This window comes from Aquarana catesbeiana, linkage group LG06 (assembly GCF_042186555.1).
Source record: "Aquarana catesbeiana isolate 2022-GZ linkage group LG06, ASM4218655v1, whole genome shotgun sequence".
In the NCBI taxonomy this organism is placed as follows: domain Eukaryota; kingdom Metazoa; phylum Chordata; class Amphibia; order Anura; family Ranidae; genus Aquarana; species Aquarana catesbeiana.
Window position 1 is genome coordinate 288200046 of NC_133329.1, and position 18879 is coordinate 288218924.

General features: G+C 41.7%; 1 long non-coding RNA gene across 1 annotated transcript in view; it reads right to left on the reverse strand.

The window, feature by feature from the left end:
• LOC141146815 (uncharacterized) overlaps nt 1-10234 on the reverse strand; it is a 50939-nt gene extending 40705 nt beyond the window's left edge. Inside the window, exon 1 of the long non-coding RNA XR_012244985.1 lies at nt 10106-10234. This is a non-coding gene — a long non-coding RNA (uncharacterized lncRNA). The remainder of the gene's footprint in view (nt 1-10105) is intronic.
• Nucleotides 10235-18879: the final 8645 nt, after the last annotated feature.

The window sequence follows — 18879 nt, forward strand, 5'->3', positions numbered from 1 at the left end:
TTCCCTGTTCTGTAGGCCATGGGACAGGATGTATGACTTGACTCATAACCAGATGGTCTGTTGACTCTTGTGAACTCATGATAAATGTATTTTAAGGGTCACTGACTCGTATAACCATATAATTTATACAAATACATCATTTACTAACCATTCCCCTCTTCCCTCTTTTTATTGGTATGTTGGACCATATATAAGCATGCAACGCATCTAATAAAGGCAGACATTTTATGAATGCACAAACTGCTTCTCGTTTCATTCGGTGTCTCCAGATATCTGAGGGCCCTGTTGGTGTACATACAAGAAGGGTGGCCATCCACAATACCTACTATTTCCTTTCAGAGATGAGCTCAAAGTTCAGTCTGAACTTTGGCTACTCGGTGTTTGATTGAAAGCTCAAACACAACAACAGGAATTTATTGGGTACAGTAAAAGGACTTAAACATCGAAAATCAGCAATCTACTTAAATACAAGGAAATGATCAAACATAGAAAATCAGCAATCTATCTAAGCATGCTTATAACGTGTTATTAAGTACGTAAACAGTGAACTATACAAGACATATAACAATACATACATAGGTGCCAGAGTATGTCCAGTAGTTAGCAATGTATGTGAGGGCCCTCTTAGCAACTCGGGTGGACAAACACAAATTTTACCTCAGGTGTCTCCATTACAGGCCTAGCTCCCGTAAATTAACACTTTGACACTAATTGGTGGGATAGCTATCACTAACCTAATAAAATTAGATTAGCCTTCTTAAGATTGTTTACTTTCAAATATTCTGTGTTACCAGAACCTTGCCTCTTTTCATTAAAATTGTTAATGAGATAACTTCTCAGGTATTTGGATGGAAAATTGAAAATGTACAGGTGTTACAGGGCTCCATCATGTGAACATATGCACTACAAAGCTAGTAGTCACTATGGTTTAAGCCAGTGTTTGCAAGATAACTGAAATACATCACAGGTGATATAATATGCTGCTCAGTGATTGCTTTATTCTAGTCTGCATCTTCCCAAGATAATTCTTAAAATCTGGCCTGTTAGTGGGTCCTGAGGACAGGAGTTGAGAACCACTGGTTTAAGCAAACAAGGCAAGGCAAGACTTTAAAGCTGGTATCTGGAGATAAAGGAGGTTTTGCTCCTATTTGTTCAGATATACACTATGTTACCAAAAGCATTGTGACGCCTGCCTTTACACGCACATGAACTTTAATGGCATCCCAGTCTTTGTCCGTAGGGCTCAATTTTAAGTTGGCCCACCCTTTGCAGCTAGGATTGTGTCTATGGGAATGTTTGACCATTCTCCCAGAAGCACATTTGTGAGGTCAAGCACTGAAGTGGATGAGAAGGCCTGGCTCGCAGTCTCCTTTCTAATTCATCCCAAAGGTGTTCTATCGGGTTGTGGTCAGGACTCTGTGCAGGCCAGTCAAGTTCCTCCACCCCAAACTCATTCATCCATGTCTTTATGGACCTTGCTTTGTGCACTGTTGCGCAGTCATGTTGGAACAGCCAGGGGCCATCCCCAAATTGTTCCCACAAAGTTGGGAGTATGAAATTGTCCAGAATGTCTTGGCATGCTGACGCCAAGCCCAATCCCTGAAAAACAACCCCACACCATAATCCCCCTTGGGGTGGATGAACATGACTGGTCTGCGCAGAGTCCCCGACTACAACCCAATAGAACACCTTTGGGAGGAATTAGAGCGGAGAATGTGAGCCAGCCCTTCTCAGCCACACCAGTGCCAGCAGGCTGGTTGATTGATCAACTTTATACATTCAACCTGCCCACTAATGGTTTGAATCTTAGCTAGCACCTGCTGAACCGGCCGAGATTCGAACCGTGTATGGCCGGCCTTACTCCTTTGCTATTGAGTGTATTTTTGGCTGTTATCTGAGGGGATCAATATGGCCTGCACCATTAGGATTTATGCTGAGGTATGTGTGCTGTTTGACCTGTTTACTCGATAAGTGGTCAGATAACTTTAGTGAGTTTGTCTTGCCCCCCCAGGGGACCTCCACCAGAATGTATGAAAGAGCATTTTGGCACTTTAAACATTCCAGATTTAATTATTTCATCACTTATCTTTATACATCGGTCTAAAGCTGGCCATACATCGTTAATTTATTTTTCCTTCAGCCAGAAGACTGCATAAAAAAACCCCAGATGCATCCATCCACACAAACAAGGCAAATGGAGGAATCCCTCAATCCTCCCTGCTGGGAAATTATATTCTGACAACTAAAATTGCAACTACACTGTTTTATTCTCCAAGGTCTCTAAAAGGGTCATGTAAAAAGCCCCCTTGTGTTTTGCAAACTAATATACGTACTGCACCTTTAAAGTTATTTGCTGATTAAGTAAATATATATTGTTGTGTATGAAGTGCCTTGTGTTGAAAACGAAACTAGACATAGGGAAGTGACGTATGTGTTATAAGATGGTCTGTATTTATATCTGTCTAGGTGACATAATATAATGTGACATAATGAGTTTGCTTGGGTACAGAAGATGTAATTAGTTAATAATATTGTGGCATTGTAATTGGTTGAAGGAAATATGTAATTTAAATATGTACCCCATATTGGTGGAATGTGGTCGGTAAGGCCCATACTTAATACCTTGTCTGAAAACCAGAATAAAGCGGAACAGTGTATTGTAGAGCAACCTGTCTTGTGTCAATCATTGTGTCCCCTATGCATAGAGATATATTTGGGTGAAAGCAACGGAATCAGCTGATAAGGTAATTATAATTAGATAAAAAGATAATAGTCAGGACTAGTGCACTTTTAAGGGTGAAATTGCACCTTTCAGTGGTGTCAGAATTTCAAATACTCAGGTAATTAGATAATTTTTTTTTAATATAAGTTAAATTTGATAAGGACTTGGATTGGAAGAGGAGAATTGTTTTTTTTTTCTTGGGTATTTTTATGTTGGGGAGGGTGCAAGCGCTTCATTGACAGAGTTGGTTAAAGCCTAACTTTCACCTGGTTGCCCACCCTTATAGGACAAACCCCTCAGGTCAGGTCAGGTACTTAGGAAGCATTTTGAAGTTTGTGCAAATTTGTATTACTTCACTGGTAGCATAACTTGTGATTACTGGTTGATATTGCTAAATTACTTGCATATTTTTTATTGTAGCAGCTTGGGGTTTCTATGATGTTATGCCCAGGTTGGCTTTAAGTGTTCTGGGAATGCTGTGGAAAAGTGTACATGCCCATTAGTAGCTCTGGAAGCTCGTGGGAAGAAAAGGTGAAGTGCTCGAGCAGGTAGTCAGGAATAGGGACGAAGTAAATTAGGAATCTCCTTTGCTCACACCCAAATATCGTGAAAGAGGTAAGTACTTTTGTATGTATGTTTATATAATCTGCTAAGTTTTAAAGAATGAAAGAGGGTAATTCAAATGTGGGTATGTCATTACTTAAGTTGTTAAAAAGAATGAAGAAATTAAGGAAAATGTTGTTGCTATGCTGCATATGGGACAAAGGGATTTTGGCTATGCGATATAAACTTCGAGTTTTAACTGAACGTAGAAAGAATTATAACAAGAGTTACACAAAGAATTAGAAGGGATATGATAAAGGTTAAACAAGAGAAAGCTTCTTTGCTTGTTACCACAGTCACTGGTGCATTCTAAGAAAGGGGTAGAAACTGATATTTATATTCTTACTGAGTGTCAACAAATATCTCAAAAGGGGAAAACAGTTATACAGTTGTAACGATCTGGGGTGATTATACTCAAGTGGTGTATGCGTTTTCAGGAACACCGGTCAGTCCAGACTGTATTTTTAAGGGCGTGTCAGCCCAATTTTATTTAAACGAAACAAACTTCACAGAAAGTCTTCCCTCACAGAGGGTTCCACTATCATTGTATAACAGAAAAACTTCAGCCTCCCAGCTCACTCACTCTTACTTAGTCAAACTCCCTCCTTACTTGCTCAGCTGCGTGCTGCTTGGTCGCGAGCCACATCTGCCTCCTGCAGACATACACACTCAGACTCCTAGAGACCGCCTGTCTCTCTTTCGTGGAGCTGTCTCCACCTGAAAGCCCTCCCTACCTACACCAGGCCACCTGCCTGTAGGGTGGAGCTGTTCCCAAGTGTGAGCTCTGAGCTCTCTTCCTGAGGGGAATATAAACCCAGCCAACAGGTGTGCAATCATCATGCCTGCCTTTGCAAAAAACAGGCTGAAGGTGCTAATACACACCGTGACCTGGGGTCGCCTCTCCACACAGTACATAAAGAGAATTCATTTTAAAGGACAAGTACAGTAAAAGTGCAATATTATATGAGGTATATGAGGTCTCCCCTTTACTAATATTTGTTTATAAGTGCTTAAACTGCTTGTGAGAAGTGTAATTGTTTAAATACATGTTTTGGGGGGGCGCATGCGCGGAGTCTAGCGGAGCGAACATGCATTGCTAGAGCTCCGCACCGCTGAGGAGAGGAGAAAAGGATAAAGCGGAGACTGCAGGCTCAAAAGGTACCCAATTGAACCCCTTTGCCCCTGGCAACAAACTGTGAAAGTTTGGGCAGGAAAAATGGTACTGGGAGGAAGCCATGGCAAAAATAAAAATCACCTCACAAAGAGCTCACAGGCGCACACACTGCAACTAAAGCGGTGCCAGTCACCTCACCATATACAGCATCAGTGCGCTCTCACAGACAGAAAATGTCACAGCAAGACTCTCCATTTGAGTCAGATACAGAGCAAACCCTCTCACAAAATTCTCCACAAGCCTCCTCAGCATCCCCAGTAATATTATTACAATTTGAAAAAATGCTCCATAAGGCTTTAAAACAAACTTCAGAACAAATAACAAACAGCCTAACTAAAGAAATAAGAGAGCTGGGAAACCGCACCGCAGCCTTAGAAATAAAAATGGATGAAATTGAAATTACAACTCAAGATACTATAACAGAATTGGAAAAACTAAAAGAAGAGAATTTAATACTTCAAACTAAGCTCGAAGATTACGAAAATAGAGCCAGACGTTCTAACTTGTGCATAAGGAGAGTTCCTGAAACTGTGACAGACTTGCAATCTACTATTACTGCTCTATTAGAAGAACTAAAGCCAGATATTCCTATTGAATGTTTAGAACTGGACAGAGTACATAGAGCCCTCACAGCCAAAAAAAAAGATGAACCCCCACGTGATATAATCACAAAATTCCATTATTACAGGACAGAAGAAAAAATATTAACTGCTGCAAGAGAAAAAAAGGAACTTAATTTTCAAGGTCACAATTATCAATTTTTTGCTGATCTATCCCAACTCACTATTACTAAAAGACGCTCCATGAAACCCCAACTAATGGAACTGCAACGCCACAACATTATGTATCAATGGGGATTCCCCTTTTCTGTCAGATTTACTTACCAAGGTACAATTTACAGAAGCAGATCTGCAGATGAACTACAACAGACCCTTTTAAAATTGAATCTGACAGAACCCACAAACAGCAATTCCTCTTCACGCAGAAGAATGGCGTCATCTTCACCTTCAAGCAGTACTCAGAAAATTTCAGAACAAAATGGAAATTATCATTCTCACAAAAGAGGCCGTTATGCCACAACATCCATGGACCAAGAAGATTCAGTGGACTGACAACCTAAATCCTAGTATCTCTTCATTGTACTCAATTAGAGATGGTTCTCTATAAAAAAACCTGTAATTGTAACTGATTGTTCTTTCCAAATACAATCTGGTAGATTCGTGGAGAGAAAGTAACCAGATAAAAAAAAAAATTCACTTATTTCTCACATCCTCATCAAACCTTTACCAGAATAGATCATATTTTTCTAACAATAGGAATGATACCAGAAATTATTGCGTCAGATATAATTCCGATTCCTTGGTCTGACCATAATGCGGTATACACTACTATAGCCTCAGCCATACCAAAAGCGCATGACCCAACTTGGTACCTACCGGACATAATGCTCAAACACCCATTACATCAGATGGCCGTTGAGCAAGCTTTAAAAAAATACATATCAATCAATAATACACCAGACATTTCCCCGATAACATTGTGGGAAGCTCACAAGCCTGTCTTGCGTGGTGTAATACAAAGACAAATGGCACTATTTAAACGGGAATGCAAAATTCTAGCAAAAAAGCTAGAACTAAATTTTAATGCAGCCTACATATCATTCCAAGATAATCCATCTCAGAGTACAAAATCTCATCTGGAAAAAAATAGATTGGAATACGATCTATTTCTCACAGAATCAGTAGATAAATCCCTCAAACGCTCTAAGCACAATTTCTACATGAATACAAACAAACCAGGCACATATTTGGCTCGGGCATTAAATTCAACTAACAAATCTTTCAAACCTATACGTTTGAAATTATCAAAAGACGTTTATACTTGTAATCCAGTTAAAATAGTCCATAAATTTCACTCACATCTTGCAACCTTATACAAGTCAAACAAAGAATTTAATCCTACAGATGCTGAATATTTTTTCTCAAAAATGACCTTACCTGAATTGTCTCAGAATCAAAAAAACAGTTTGGAAGAGCCTATAACTATAGATGAAGTTGTTAACGCCATTAAAGATCTAAAACTTAACAAAAGACCAGGCCCAGACAGATACTCGGCACTATATTATAAAACCTTTTCAGAAATCCTCTCTCCTATGCTCACTGAAACTTTCAACAAACTTCTAGAAGGACATTCTTTTCGGCAAGAAATACTAATGGCAATTGTATGTATGATCCCAAAACCCCTTTCTGATCATGCCAAATAGACAGGCAGGCGATAATGTACGCAGGGCAGTATTATTGGCACATATTGCTAAAAAACGGAAAATCCCTTTATGCTTTTTATCTCTCGATATTAAGAGGGCATTCGATACAGTATCCTGGCAATATATGCAATATTCGTTACAAAAATGGGGTTTTGGACCCCACTTTTTAACATGGTTACAGCATTGTATAATAAACCCAAAGCCTATATAAAATATGCTGGATACAAATCTGATGCTTTTAATATAGAAAGAGGCACCCGACAAGGTTGCCCATTATCTCCCTTATTATTTGCCCTCAGGGCTGGACTGGGACAAAAATTTGGCCCTGGACTTCACCCAGACTGGCCCACTTTGACAGGTCTCTCGCATGCCGGCTTGCCACCCAAGCCCCCCCCCCCCCCACTAGCTATTAGCCGTTCTACATTATTTCTCTTATAGGCAGTATCAGTGGGGAAGCTAGACATTATTTCACCTGGGGCAAAGAATCAGTTTGGCGCCCCCCCCCCAATGGAACAAGATTAGGCAGGAAAGTGAGGCCGCCCTCCTTCCAGATCGTATGATGAGCTTCTAAGTGTTGACTCCTGAGCATCATGTCTGTATTCAGGCGCGCTGCATAACTAGCCAGGGAGAGGAGGTGAGCACTGCGGGGGGGGGGACAGAGGACTGGAGGGAGGCAGCGGTCCACTGTCACTGAAATCAGCCCACTGAGCCATCGGCCCACCGGGAAACTCCCTGTAGTCCCAATGGCCAGTACATGCCTGTTTGCCCTTATACTCAAACCCATTGCCCAATACATTAGAACAAACCAAACTATAACTGGCATTGAAGTAGGAGGTATTATACACAAAATATGTATATTTGCAGATGATATATTACTTTTTCTATCATCACCACAGGTTTCTGGTCCTAACCTAATGCCTGTTCTTGATGGATTTGCAGCCTTCTCTGGCCTTATGATTAACCCTAAGAAATGCTTAGTGCTCAATATTTCGCTCTCAAACATGGATCTGATTCCGGTGAGGGCTGCACTCCCATTCACCTGGGCAGAGAAATCAATCCCATATCTTGGAATTCAATTAACAGCATCTCATTCTGACTTATTCTCAACCAATTATGCTCCTCTATTAAGACAGATCACAAATCTACTAAAACAATGGTTGCAACTTCCTTTATCCTGGATAGGAAAGATTAATGCAATTAAAATGACTATTCTACCCAAATTACTTTACCTATTCAGAGTCCTCCCTATTCCAATTCCTTCCTATTTTTTGAGACTAGTGCAAAAAAGAGCAACTTCATTTATTTGGGGCTCTTCTAAACCACGTATACCTATACACACACTACATCTTCCCAAAAATAAAGGAGGCCTGGGATATCCTAATTTTACTAACTATTACAGAGCAGCTCATTTGGCCAGTCTCTCCAAGTACCACGCAAAACAGGAAATCCCATTATGGGTATTTATAAAGGCTTCAGAAAGTGACCCTCTATTAATAACTTGTTATGGTTTGAACCTAAAGATCGCTCCAAAATTCATAATCCCATAAGTAAACACTTTTTATCTCTCTGGGATAAATTAAAATCCAAATATCAATTACAATCTCCACACAGTCCTCTCCTTTCTTTTATCAGAAATCCGGCCTTTTATCCAGCATGGATCTTCCCGAATTCATTTAAAGCTTGGACAACTTCAGGTATTCAGACACTACACGATTTTATGGCATCTAAATCATACCTTCCATTTCCAACGCTTAAAGAAAAATATGATCTACCAAACTCTGAGATATTTAGATATCTCCAAATCCAAAATTTTTTTACACCATTCCTAAATGTGGAAATACCATTGTCCCAATTATCCATTTTTGAATCAATCTGTGCAAAAGATCCATTCGCTAAAGGAATAATTTCGTCACTCTACAATCAACTATATGGAGTCATAAATTTCAATAAACCTACTTACGTTCAGAGATGGGAGGAGGACCTGGGACAAACTTTAGAAGACACGGATTGGTCTAGTATATGGCTCACATCTAAGTCATCTTCACCCAATATTCTAGCACTGGAGGCAAATTATAAAGTCCTAACCCGTTGGTACCTTGTACCCGCCAGAGTGGCTAAATATTCACCTAATACCTCAGCTCTTTGTTTTCGAGGGTGTCCAGACATAGGCACACATTTACATATATGGTGGACATGCCCAGTAATCCAAAGCTTCTGGAGGGAAGTCTTTGTGATTGCATCTAAAATATTCAAAAGGATAATACAACCAGATCCATTCATAACTTTACTTAACCTAAAACCGGAATGGTTAACATTTTCTCAATTCAAACTTATGATCCAACTAATAACGGCTGCAAAGCAAACAGTGGCCAAGGCATGGAAATCCCCTACATTGGTACTGGCAGAAACAATTCAAAGAATGAATAACACAATGTCTCATGCAAAGATGGTAGCTATCGATCAAAACCAAATTCCAAAATTTGAAAAACTTTGGCATCCTTGGATAAAACAACAGTTTCTGTCAAATTTCAATGACTCTGTCCTTTTGCCATGGTAGCTGATTAAATGATTTATAGAAACACCCATTTTAAGGCTTCAGGGAGAAGCCAATGGACAATGAGCTGACGAGCGGGACAACCTTATGGACCATACTTCTGTCTTTCTATCCTTTTTCTTCTTTTTCTTTCCTTTCCTCCACCTCACATTTAAAGCTCATTATCAGAATTTATCTGACCTATATACATATTACCTGTAAATAATATGAATAAAAGGTATAAATTAGTTAAAAACCTACAAAAAACTAATGTAATAATTTATACCTTTATTTTAGGTTTTCGTGTACCCGATATTTAATATTTGAAATTTCATAATACATACTTATACAAACGCTACTGTAAAATAATGAGCTTACTTTATAGATTCTTGTAAACTTACTTCACGTATCTTTATATTATTGTATACTCAATAAACTTCTTTTGACAAGAAAAAAAAAAAATACATGTTTTGATGACTCTTTGAAGGTAAAAAAGAATAGAATTTTGAAGGTCGCAAAATAATATCTTAGGTGTGCTAGGGGGTTGTGTGCTAGGGGGTTGTGTAAGGAGAGGGAGTGTTTTGAAAACACCCTACTTTGTGGTAAGGATAAAGTAAGTGAGTTTAAAGATGGTTTTAATGAAAACATCCTACATTGTAGAGGGTTATGTAAGTTAAGATTTGAAGGAAAAATAAGAGGAGTTATTTAGTAATGAAAGGTCAATTAAATTAAATTAAAAAAACAGCAGCCAAGAAAACTCAGGGAGTATTAAGGTCTTAGGATTGTAGTGGAAAACTTAATGGAACTTACCACTCCTAGGCCAGGTGGAGCTCACATCTAGAAGCTTAGGAACACTGTGTCTGCAGTTAAATCCATTATCGAAGGTGAATTAGTATGCTACCAATATGTCTGCCATACAGTTCAGAGACAAGACACGCAGTAAGTAAAATAGTTTTAAAAATGGGAAGTAACATTACGGGGCATGAGGTTTAAGGTTAAAGGGGAATAACAATAATGGCGAAGCATACCTTACCTGGCAAGTGTCCAAGTTTGCTGTAGCATCGCGGGAAAATTATTTTTCAAGTATTTATTGATTATGAAGAATATTCGAACCAAAGGATGGTCATAAATTATATGAGATCATCAAAGACTGTCCAGATCCAAGGATGTTAACATTGAAAAATATATATTTGTATGCTTGCATTTTAACTTCTGAAGTATGGAATGAATAGGAAGGGGGGTTTTAGCGATTAAAACTAGCTAGACATGAGAATATTTTGTTTTACTGATTTAGAAGTCTTCAGTTTAATATGGGAAAGTTACATTTCTTCATCCAGTCTCAAGCTATGAGATATTGAGAAATTTTGAGATATGTGTATGCCCATGTATTAATATTGAAACTAATAAATAGGGAACTTGCCATTCAGCATAATATTGTTAGTTATTTTAAATAATTATACAGGCCATTTAACACACTTAACCACTTCAATACACGGCACTTATATACCTTCCTGCCCAGACCAATTTTCAGCGCTGTCGCAGTTTGAATGACAATTGCGCGGTCATCCATCACTGTACCCAAACTAAATTTTTATCATTTTGTTCCCACAAATAGAGCTTTCTTTTGGTGGTATTTGATCACCTCTGCCGTTTTTATTTTTTGCTAAACAAATAAAAAAAGACCGAAAATTTTGAAAAAAATAAAATATTTGCTTTTGTTTCTGTTATAAAATTTTGTAAATAAGTACATTTTCTCTTTCACTGATGGGCACTGATAAGGCGGCACTGACAGGCACTGATAAGGCGGCACCGATGAGGTGGCACCAACGAGCGGGCACTGACGGGAACCGACGATGGGCACTGATATGCGGCACTGATGGGCACTGGTAGGCGGCACTGATGGGTGGCATTGATATGCAGCACTGATGGGCATTGATAGGCGGCACTGACGGGCACTCATGGGTGGCACTGGTGGGCACTGATGGGCACTGATAGGCGACACTGATGGGCACTGAAAGGCTGCAAAGATGAGTTCTTATGGGTGGCACTGATAGGCGGCACTGCTGGGCACTGATAGGTGGCACTGCCGGGCACTGATGGGCATTGATACATGGTACTGATGGGCAGTGATACGCGGCACTGATATGAGGCACTGATAGGCATCCCTGGTGGCACTGGCAGTGGTAAGCATTGGAGTGGGCACTGATTGGCAGCTGCCTGGGCATTGATTGGCAGCTGCCTGCGCATTGATTGGCAGCTGCCTGGGCACAAATTAGTATTTCCCTGGTGGTCTAGGGGGGCATACCTGGTGGTCCAGTGTGGTGGCCATCCTGGTGGTCCTGGGTGGGATCCGAGGGGGGGCTGTGCTGATAAACAATCAGCACAGACCCCCCTGTCAAGAGAGCAGCCGATCGGCTCTCCTCTACTCGTGTCTGTCAGACTCGAGTGAGGAAAAGCCGATCACTGGCTCTTCCTATTTACCTCGTGATCATCCGTGATTGGACACGCCTGATCATGTGGTAAAGAGTCTCCGTCAGAGACTCGTTACCTAGATCAGAGTTGTGGTGTGTCAGACTGACACACTGCAACAACGATCGCCGCGATGCTCACCACCTTGGGCGTGCAGCGGCTTAATATCCTGAGGACGTGATATGACACCCAGTCAGGATATTGAAACCACTTTGCTGCCTTCATTCTGCTATATGGCGGGCGGCAAGTGGTTAAATTTGAACACATATAATATTGCCATCTTTGTTCTGATAATTCAATAATAAAGGTTGTAAAGGTAAGAGTTAAGAGGTTAACCTGAACATAGATTAAATGTAAGAAGTATTGTATAGCAGAGCTTTGGAGTGTGTATGTGTGCAAGGCACACACAAGTGGTATCACTGGTAGCATTTTTTAAGCTCGTGAACTACTGGTGAATTGCTGGTTATTAGGAAGGGAAAGTTGTTGTAAGTATAGTATGTATTGTGCATGTGAATTTTTGTCTTGTCTTAGAATTCCAATTTAGAGTATAAACTGTTTTTTTTTTTCTTCTGAATGCAAATAGATTGTTAAGTAGTTGATATATGTCCTTTGATCCTGCCAAGACGGAGAGCATTACCAAAGTGAGCAGGTGAGAGGGACAGAATAGGGTACTCATCTGTGTGGTGCCTTAAGAGGATTGAATCGTGGATTTGGACAAGGAGAAGTTACTGTTTGAGTGATTCCTCCTATCCAAATTATTGTTTACACAATACACAGAGGTATATATCCACTTGCATAAATCTGCTATTTTGCTTCAAGTGAAAAATAGGCAAATCCTAAGGTAATGGGATCAAACTGCTGCCCATACCTTCACCACCGCTTTCGCGGAAAGCATTAAAAATTAGCAAACAAGAGTATCACCCACAGCAGTAACTGCAGGTTGCTGCTCAGGCTCGAGCGACAGCTGCTGCACCACTGGCAGCACAGTTTGAGGTAGCTGTTCGTGCACAGTCCTCTCCGGGTGAGGCACAGGCTAGTCAAGCCGAGGCTTAACCATCTGCTGTGGCCCATGTTTCATAAGCTCCTGTAATACAACTAGGTAGTCCGGAACAGCGTTAGTCACCAGACTCTTCCCAACTGGACTCTGACCTTCAAAAAAAAAACCTGATCATGATGAGGTGGAACTTACTCCCCCCGGGTACAGGTTCAGCAGAGGGTGGCTACAGTGTCGGTCCTTTCTGAACACACTGATGCCCCGTACACACGGTCGGATTTTCCGATGGAAAATGTCCGATCGGAGCGTGTTGTCGGAAATTCCGACCGTGTGTGGGCTCCATCGGACATTTTCCATCGGATTTTCCGACACACAAAGTTGGAGAGCAGGAGATAAAATTTTCTGACAACAAAATCCGATCGCGTCAATTCCGACCGTGTGTCGCCTGTTCCGACGCACAAAGTGCCACGCATGCTCAGAAGAAATTCCGGCACGGAACTGCTCGTTCTGGTAAACTTAGCGTTCACAATGGATACAGCACTTTCGTCACGCTGCAATGTCAAAAATGGTTTAATACAGCGCACTCTCTTCTTCTTTATAATGTGACAAGAATTACGTAGTTTTGCTGCTCATATTCACACACACTTCTCACAAAGTTTTATTTTTGTTTTATTTATTGTGATTCCCTGAATATATTGTTATTAGTTGTCACATCTGACAGAATGTTTTTTTTTTTATTTAATTTTTTGGGGGATTTTAAGCCTTTTTTTTTTTTTAGATTTAATGTTTGTATTTTTTCCAAGGCTGATCTTTGTTCAATGTTATTTTTATTTTTACTCCAGAATATTTTTGTGTGTGTTTTGTGTGTCAAGTTACCCCAACACCATTGATATCTTTTATTATTTAATCTCAAGGAGATTGTTTGTTGTTGGTGTCCCTTGTTAATTTCACATTGTATATTTGAAATGTACCTGAATCCTCACAAAAAAACTGTCCTTTTTGAAGTAAAATACGTAGGAGAGTATAATTCAAAACAAAAATCCTTTATTAAGGGATCAGAACCAAACAAAGAGGAAGGCAACACTGGATCATAAGGAGAAATTAGCGAAGGCTGGGACCCCCACGGCAGACATCAATTCTTGAACATCAAAATTGGTGGCCTGAGGAGTCCATATATAAGGGAGGGCAGTCTGGTCCAGAATTTGCAGAGATCCGGAAAGCAGCAGATGACATCTGTGTCCCCAGGCTGTGGTACCACAAGAGGCTGCATTTTTTGGCCGACCAGACTGGATCCAGGGTCGTCACTTTCTGGTCTTCCTTCCACGCTTCCTACCGGGCTGTGGCTGTGCTGTTGGAGATGTGGCAGGAGGAGGAGTAGGACCTGGAGGAGGAGGAGGACTGGGAGGACCTGGAGGAGAAGGAGGAGGAGGACCTGCAGGAGGAGGAGGAGGACCATCGCAAAGGTGTGTCTGAGCTGTAATTTGGCCCCTCATACCTTTGTTAAGAGCCTCCAATATGAACGACTCACACATGGCTTGTTGGCCCTCCTCCATCCTCTGCATTTTATAGGCAATGGTGGCAGCAATGTCCTCCTCCACGGTGTGTGGTGCTCCCAGGACCTCTGTAGCCTTCCAAAAGAGTCCTCTGGCAGCCTCCTCTAGGGCACTCCTCCTCCTGCCACTTTCTCTTTCCGGGGGGGGGTGGAGGGACCTGCAGATCAGCCAGCCAGCTCGGCCCGCCCACCTCCTGGCTGAGACTTCCCTGTGTATGAAAAAGGGACATGGTTTTAGTTGTTGCATCATCAATCAGAATCATAAATTAGTACTCCCAACTAACATCTAGTTAACATCATTGATTGGACAACCAGCAATATTTAGAGGAATGCTAGACCTGGCTCAATCTGGGCTCCTCCACATGTTGCCTGGAAGGCCCAGGTTGGGCGTCAGAAGCCTCAGCTGGGGGGGAAGGAAGCGTGGAAGGAAGACTGGAGAGGGATGACCTGGGTTCAGTCTGGCCTGGCAGAAAATGCAGCCTGTCATAGTACCACATCCTGGGGACATAGATGTCACCTGCTGCTCCGGATCTCTGTGAATCCTGGACTTTCTTGCGCTCCCTTACATATGTGCTCCTCAGGCCACCAATTAAGATCTTCAAAAATGTGATGTCTGCCATGGGGATCACCTGCTTCACAATTTCACACAATTGCTCCAGTGCTGCCTTCCTCTTTTCTTGGTTCTTGTAATGGGGGTGTTTAATCTCCCACAGACATGGCAGCTCCCTTAACATATCTATGAATACTGACATGAAGTCATTGTCTTTCACTAGCATATCCATGTTCACTGCAAGACACAACACAAGACAAAGCCTAATGTCAGACAAAACTCTCCTAATCTTGTTACAATATAGGCCTCAATGTAGAGGCAGTATAGGCACAAGTTTGTCTCTTACCTTCGTTCTTACGATCGGCGCGTCCAATGCTCCTTCCTCCGCTCACAGATCGTACGTAATACGCACGTGTGTTACGCTTTATATACACTGCGCATGCGTGTAACTCCGCCCGCCTCTGACGTTCTTTCTATTCTATTCCCCGCCCCTTTTCGTTCGGCGCAGTGGGGGAAGAGCACATGGCGGAGTCACAGCAGGTGCGTGATAATTACAGGAACGAGGAGGAGGAGGAGGAAAGCCTGGATCCGGACACGTCCCGATCCAGAAGGAGACGATTTAAGGCCACAAATATGTCCTTTGGGGAGATGTTGGAGATGGTCGACATCCTGAAGAAGGCCGACTATGACGGAAAGTATGGGCCTTACCCCAACCCCAATATCAGAAAGGCCAAGATCATGGCGAAAGTGGTCAAAAGTCTTCACAGGAATTTCGGGGTACGATGATCGAAAGATCAGCTCAGGAAGCGGTGGTCGGACCTAAAATTAAGAGTGCCCGAGCAGTACAGAAAGATCCGGAGAGTGCTGCAAAAAAGTAAGTAGTTGTGCTGTGTTCCTATTCTTTTTGTCTTTATTACGTTCGTGCTGCTCCATATGCTTTTCTTAATTGTATAGTTTTTAAAAGGGCAACTTTAATGTTCATGGGCCCATTATTCGTTCGTATAAAACATTTTTCTTTCGGCCTCTAAAACACCATTGTTTAGGCCATATGCATTTTCCCACATTTTTTAGGGCCTACTTAGATGCCAAATGTTTGTTTGTGTAGATGGGTTTGTTACTAGAATGAAATGCAAACTAGATTCTGTGTAAGGAGAGGACACTGAGCAGCTGTTTTCACATCTGGACACTGGAGCACTAGTGTGGGACACAAGAACACCCTTTTTATTAGGGGGGCCACACAGGTGCTCCAGTGTATACTATAGGGGGGTCTCCATCTGTGAAGCTTGTACTAAACAGGTAAAGTATTGCGGCTTGACAAAGGGCAATAAAAAAAATACATCTTGGAACTCAGCTAAAATAGACAATTGTACCCCACTTCCAAGCAATGTTTCCTATTTATAGTTCTGCCATCAAATATCTGTGTGCTAATTATACCATTTTTGTTTTACATAGGGGAGAAAAGATTTGGAGGACACCCCTCATCCGAGGAGACCACAGACCCCCCACCTATGGAAGAAGGTGTAAGCCAGCCCAAGAAGAGCAGGTAGAGGAAGAAGATGTAGTGGAAATTGGCACCACAACAGGTGAGTGTCTGCGACCACAGGCTCAGGTAAGAGATGGATGCTGGCAGATTTTTGATACCTGTTTTTGTTTGGTTTCTCTCTGTTTAGGTGATCGTGATGTGAGGGATCGAGATCCTTTCACATCTGAAAGTGCCCAGATCCTGATCGGGGAGATCATGGGGTGTAATTTCGAATTGCAAAACATCCAGAAAAAAATAAATGATGTGATTCAAAAAAATAATAACATCATTGATGTTTTGGGGCGAATTTAAAACCCCACAAAATCACTTTTTTGATTGTGGTCCAATGTTTTAAATCTTTTTGCAATGTTTTGAAAAGCCAAATTTGGAGGATGCACACAGTGTGCCAACATGTGCTATCTGCCATCACGGGAGATCAATGGACGTGTTTTGGGGGTACAACCCCTTCCTCAATTATAAAGTAGCGGTGAGGAAGGGCTTGCTCCCCCAAAACACGTCCCTTGATCCCCCGTGATGGCAGCTAGCACATGTTGACATTCGTAAATTGGTGTGCATCTTCCAAATTTGGCTTTTCCAGGGGTGATTTTCCCCCCATCTGAACGCAATATCAAACACAGTTCCTAAATACTGATGTCTGATATTGCCTTCAGGTTTTACCATATGTGAACTTTGTAAGTTCAAGTTTTTTGTCTTTCTGGTTGGTTTTACACAGGCCTGTTTTATCGTAAATGGACATTTCTATTTTTGATAATGCCACCCCAAAAAATGTTATACAACAAACATGTTGGTTTGTTTTAAAAACCTTTGGTAAATGCACATGTGATTGTGCAGGTATAAAAAAGTTGGTTAATCAAGAATGTGTGGATTATTGTCTCAACACTACAACACTTTTGGGATGATGTAATTGCTGTTTTCAGCGAAAATGGGGGTTATTTCCTAAGGGCAAATCCACTTTGCACTACAAGTGCAGGTTCAGTGCAGTTGCAAGTGCACTTGTAGTGAAATGTGTTTTTGCATCTAGTAAATAACAGCCAACAGTGCTTTGTATAGGGTTACACAATCACGCCATTTTCTGCACTCAAAACATTTCTGTCAGGGTCAGCTAAAACAAACACAAGCAGTAAATGTCCACAAAGAATTACTTTTTGTTTTTTATTATAAAAAGGCTTCACATATTTGCTGGCATATTGATGGCCCCCCTACCCGCAAAGAACTCCAGGTAGCGTAACCGGACATCACAGGCACTCAGGGAGGGCAAGCCAGGACGGCCGCTTTCAAGCGCCGTCAGTGTGGTTTGATGTATCATTCCGGCCTCAGGCCCAACTGAGCCAGCATAGTTGGCCGAATGTTTCCTTAAAAAGTTATGGAGAACACAGCACGCAAGTATAATATGGTTCAGTTTATACTCCGCCATATGGATGGGTGTCAGAAATAGGCGGAACCGGCTGGCCAGGATTCCAAATGTGTTCTCCACCACTCTTCGGGTTCTGGCCAGCCGGTAAATAAAAACCCTCTGTTCCGGGGTGAGGGTCCTCATTGGGAATGGCCGCATCAGGTGGTCCCCCAGCGCAAACGCTTCATCAGCAACGAACACGAATGGGAGTCCTTCCACATTGTCCTCTGGAGCTGGCAAGTCCAAGCTGCCATTCTGGAGACACCTGTAAAACTCCGTCTGGGCGATGACTCCACCATCGGACATCCGGCCATTCTTCCCCACGTCCACATACAGGAAGTCGTAAGCAGCCGACACCACCGCCAACATCACTATACTATTGAACCCCTTATAGTTGAAATAGTATGACCCCGAGTTGGGTGGTGGGACGATGTGGACGTGTTTCCCATCAATTGTCCCTCCGCAGTTAGGAAAGTCCCACCGCTCGGCAAAGTGGGAGGCCACAGTCTGCCATTCCTGTGGCGTGGAAGGAAACTGTTGAGGAAAAAACAATAAACATGACTATTTTTGATCAGAAACATGGCAAGCAGATTAGACACAAACATTCTGGGTCAACCTCCAGATAGCATTTATTAAGGGGAATTTAACAACGCCAAAGTATAAGGTACACCTATCATACCCCCCCCCCCCATGGGCCATTTCTAACATTATAGGGGGTTTGTGGAAATCTTGGACAGGTAACCCTCTTCACTTCATTGAGAGATGAATGCCTAAATAATGGGTATTACTTGGAACAGCCCCTCCTTAGTTACACTATTGGCAGCCCACTGGACAGGTAAGAAGTGTCATAATACAAAGATATTAATACACACTGTACACATTTGAGGACATTTGGACATTCTGCTATTACCTATCAAGATAATAATAGGATCCAAAAACTTTAAACAGTAACATTTGAAAGTATTCAGGCAGGCCCTTGCACTACATGCTTTGGGGAATTCATCCATAAATATGACCACAAAAGAGATGGGTATAGTGTGTATGGGTTTGGCAAAGTCAGCAGATAGATGATTGAGGATAGAG